Genomic DNA, 5,108 nt, shown 5'->3' on the forward strand with positions numbered 1-5,108 from the left:
TTTCCTACCCAACCTAATTTTTGGTAATGATGTTTCATCACAGCAATAGAAACCCTAAGACAAGACCTTATATCCTAAATCTGATTGATAGAGAGCAATATAGAAAGTATGTTTGTATTTATAAGATCAAGAATGGATTTTTCTGGACAGAACTCAGTAATACAGGCATTAAGACCAACAATTTACAAATGTGGTGCTGTGAAACTAAGGTGCTTTTGAACATCAAAGGAGGCCAACATTTTGGTGAAAATTTAGCTTACTAAAGGGCAAAAATATAAATCAGCTGCATCAGACAGAGGGCTGGTGACAAGAATGCACAGCTATTCATAGGCGTATATAAGGGGTGCAGTAAAGAAACCATTGAAATGGTTGTCTTATGATTAGGCTTAAACGATTTTTTTCTTTTTTTGTGGCCAAGAGAGAAAACACCCAGAGGCATCTGGAAGAGACCCGAGGAGAGTGAAAAAGAAGCAGACTGCAAATGGGCATGGCTGTCTGTTAGAGAAGGGAAACAAGCGGAGAACATTAAGAAAGAACAGCAGGGGCAGAGGCACAGACCTTGCTGTCATAAACATTGGGGATTGGGAACAGGCTGGGCTAGCATACTGCAAAAGGAGTTTGGGAGGTGAGAATGGGCAGGAGGCTAGTGTGGGAGCTTGGAAATGTATAATGGGTAGTTGTGAATAGGGACTGAGTGAACCTGGAGGCCAGCATGAGGTTTGATATTCAACCACAGTTAAATGTCAACAGAGAGCCATATGTCCCTTCCAAGGGCAAGGGAAATGAGTCCTTTTAAGAGAAGGGAACTATTTCTCAACTTTCTATAGAACATTGGCTTTTGTACAATCTTCAGTTACTCTATGGAACTTGATGGTACATCACTAAAGCTGAAGATGCAAGTTTGTGTCACAGGACATAGAGAAACCAAGATTATACTGACTGGAAGTTTCAACCCTACTGACTAGTTGTTTCATGGTAATGGAAGGGGTTATACATAGTACTTGGGAGAAAAGACCCCAACAGTCTTAGCTATCTGGGAACCTTACGAGACACAATAATGGTTAACTGGTCTCACAAGATATGCCCACTGGCATAGTAGTGGTGGGAATATTGTGGGAATTTGAAGTGTTTTGTAATGAAAATATCTTGGTGATCAGGGGCCAAGAAATACCACAAAAATCACACCACATTATACAAGAGTTTTATTGGGGGTGGGAGCTCAAAATGACAGCCTCTGAGTGGGGATTGAAACTTGTCGAATTGACTGTAAGTGATGGCAGGGCGTTGGCACTGAGTCATTGAAGGTGGAGTAGCAGATTGGGGAACAGCAATGAATCCAGTTCCAGAATATGGGTGGTTCTTAGTTGACCATGGAATAACCAATCACTTTCTGACTGGATTTAAGGCTAATGGCTCCTGAAAATGAAGAGAATAAAGCTCTAAATGGACACATCTTCCCTCAAGGCTCAAAGATCATTGTAGATATGGAGATGGAAAAAAATGTAAGAGCCAGAAGTGGTGGACTTCGGTAGAGAAACAGCATTTTCCAGAGATGACAGATCTCTTGTTTTCGTGACTTCACAACAGGTATGTCTGCGTGTTAAGACCTGTACAAAATCAAGCCAGCTAGAAATCCTAACATGGTTGGGGTGGGGTCGGAGGGGGACACCCATGAAGCTGAAGGCTTTTAGGAGAATGAGAGTCAGTTCTCTCCAGAGATGCCACCACTGAGAGTATATCCATATCCATACATATTCATGTATTATAAAGTAGACTTTATAGGTTTAAATAAAAAGCATGTGAACTTGTGAGAGAGTGAAGGAATTGGAGGGGAGGGCAAGGGAGTTGGGTTTGATCAAAACATAGGCATATATGAGATTCTCAAAAATAAATATGTGCACATAACAAAAATATTTTCATATGTAAAGTCTTTATATATTTTTAACAATTTCCAGAAAATAGAAATTATACTTTTCTTTATAAAATAGCATGGCTTTGGAAGACTTCTTAAGAATAACATTATTCAAGTAGTTTGTCTAAAGTGATATCATGAATTTCAGAACCTGGCAAGGAATCTGGAGAGCATTTAAAGTGGTTGAATGGATGAAGGAATTGAAAGGAGGTGTCGTTGTTGGTTCCAGAAAGATAAATCAAAAGGGGATTCTTTTTTTTTATATATTTTATTTTCCAGTTTAAATTTAGATAAGAAACGAGGTTGCTTCACAAGTCAGTTCCAGGTCCCTCTCCCATTCCCTTCCCTCCTCCCGTGCCCTCCCCCAACCCCCCCCCCGTTATCCCCTCATTCCCCCAGGGAGGGTGAGGCCCTCCATGGGGGTATCCATAGTCTGTCATTTCATATAGGGCAGGGCTTAGACCCTTCCCCAAGAGTTCAGGGTGAGAGTGCACCTCACATTGTTCTATGGGAGTCCAAAGTCCGTGTGTATACTTGGGATGGGTACTGATCTGCTGCCCAAGGCTCAATAGATTACCTAGGCCTCCTCACTGACACCCAGATTCAGGGGGTCTTGATCAGTCCCATGCTGGATTCCCAGGCTGATGACTGGGATTCAAGAGTTAACCTTTGTCTGGTCAGCTGCTTCTGGGGGGTTAAACCAGCCCAGTCTTAATCCCTTTCATCATCAGTCCTCCCTCTCTGTTACTGGCTTTCTTGAGTTCAGCTCAGTACTTAACCAAGGGAGTCTGCCTCTTCTTCGATCAGCCACTAAATGAAGTTTCTGTTTCCCAGACTCTCTGGCCATAGGATTGTAGGCTGGCACTCCAAAAGGGGATTCTTAATAATTGCTTTGAATTTTAAAAACAGCTATTTATATATAGACATTCTGTTTTCCTGCTCTTGACCTTTCTATGTGTGGGCACAGGAAGGAAAGAGCTCTATTTGTTGTTAGAGAGGAGTGCACACAGAGAAGAAATGTTTTTTACAGTGAGATAAATCAAGTAGTGACACAGGTTACCAGGGTTGTTAGATTATTGTCAATTCTTATCTCTTGGGAATCCTATTTTCTATAAACAGCCATGCAGTTGAATGATTTTAGACAGTGGAACTGTTTAGTGAATCCCAAAATGAGATGAAAATTGTAGTTTTTTTCTAATTTATTTTTAAATGATTCTATTATAGCAGAGACAACACATCTAAAGAGGTGTAGATACTCCCTCTTAAGTCAAATGTGGAGACAGATATTAAATTTAAAATCATTTCACCTTTTACAAGCAATGTTTAATATATCTTATACAAAATATATCTACCACCCTGGATTCCTAGACTGGGTTACACATTCACCCATTTTTTCAATGTATGATTATTTATTTGTTACCCTTAAAGACTTATTTTTGACTGGACTCAGACTTAGAAGTAGAAGCTCTCAGCAAGGACAGCCTATGTCTCTTGGCGATCTGTTCCTGGCGATTTTTTTTGGCTTCCTTCATGCTTTTGGCCAAAAGTTTAGCATATTCTGCAGCCTCCTCCTTGTTTTTCTTTGTTCATTGTTTCTTCAGAGCAATATGATGGCATTTGTGTTGCAGGACATTTGGAGTAACAAGATGCTGAATTTTGGGCACTTTGGTCCTGGGCTTCTTACCTTCTTTGTTTAAAGGCTTTCTCACAACGTATTGGTGGACATCATCTTCTTTAGAGAGATTAAAAAGCTTTCAGATTCTGCTAGCTCTTTTAGGTCCCAACTGATGAGGAACAGTAGTATCTGTCAGCCCAGGAATATCCTTCTCTCCTTTTTTTTTTTTCAATAACCAAGTTGAGAACACTCAGATTGGCATCCATGGTGCATCACTTGTGCTTCCTTTCTCCAATTCTCCATGGTCTATAGCAAGAATGCCCCTTACTCAACAGCAGGCACACTCTGCCATGGGTCAAAACACCTTGCTTCATGGGAAAACCTTGTTTGTCATTCCCGTCACTGATTCGGACCACATAACCCTTCCACTCTTCACCCAGAGCATTGGCGGCTACTTCTGTGGCCATGCGCTTCTCATAGAACTTCCGAAGCTTGTCCCCATCATCCACTTTGATGAGTTTCTGGCAGCTGGTGGCAGGGAAGGATTTATTCAGCTTCATCTTGACACAGCCAACTGCCCAGGAGGCGCCACGAAAAGGAGCCCCACATTCACCTATTAAAGTATTTGCTATGTTACACAAGGGTTATATGTTTTACTCCCTAGTTATATGGTAATTTTGTGACAGCTGAGACTGTAATGAAAATTATTTGTGTTCTCAGAAACTAGCATGGTATTGTACATGATGTCTACAGCTAAGATGTGGGCAAAGTAAAAAAGCAAAATGGAAAGGAGAAACTTTCTCTGATGCTTATCTTAAAAAAACCTGCTCTGAAAGGTCTGTATAATATATTGTTCAGTAACAGGAGGGCATTTTTAGGTGAAAAAAAGTCATGCTGGGTAAGGTCATACTTGCCCTTGAGCCAAGCACTTGGGTAGCTGAAGCAGAAAGTCTGAGGCCAGTATTTCTACACTAATTCAAGAGCCTCTAGGGAAGGAGGTATGATAAAAATGTTAAGGAGTACAAAGTCTCATATGATTTGCACATTGCACAGTTGTTGTTCTTAAATCCAATCAGAGTGTAGGAGTCAGAGGGCTCAAGGATGCCATGGGTTGACTCACAAAATCAACTAACCCTGGCTCAGGGTTTGTAGAGACTGAATCAAAACCCTGGGAACCTGCACGGGACTGACATAGGCACTCTGCATATTTTACAGTTATGTAGGTTGGTCCACTTATGGGACTTCTAATAGTGGGAACAGGAGCTGTCTCCAACTCCTTTACTGACTTCTGGAACCCTACTTCTCATACTGGATCATTTTGCCCAGCCTTAATATATGGGCAAGTGCTTAGTCTAACCGAAACTTGATATGCCATGCTTTATTGATACTCTTAGGAGACCTGCCCTTTCCTGGATGGAGAAGGAAAAGGAAGGGATCAAGTGATGGAGTGGGGAATCAGGGAGAGGGACTAGGAGAAGGATGGCTGGGGTGGGTGGAGGCTGTGGGTGGGAAGTAAAAAAAAAAGAATTCAAAAAAGAAAAAGGAAAGAAACAGCTTGCCCTGTAATTTTGGCACATCTCC

The 5,108-nt window shown here is 41.3% G+C and overlaps 1 pseudogene; it reads right to left on the reverse strand.

The window, feature by feature from the left end:
- Positions 1 to 3,325: 3,325 nt before the first annotated feature.
- On the reverse strand, positions 3,326 to 4,156 carry LOC101841598 (annotated as a pseudogene).
- Between the last annotated feature and the right edge of the window lie 952 nt (positions 4,157 to 5,108).

The sequence above is a fragment of the Mesocricetus auratus genome, unplaced genomic scaffold (genome assembly GCF_017639785.1).
Source record: "Mesocricetus auratus isolate SY011 unplaced genomic scaffold, BCM_Maur_2.0 Super-Scaffold_100011, whole genome shotgun sequence".
Classification (NCBI taxonomy): Eukaryota; Metazoa; Chordata; class Mammalia; order Rodentia; family Cricetidae; genus Mesocricetus; species Mesocricetus auratus.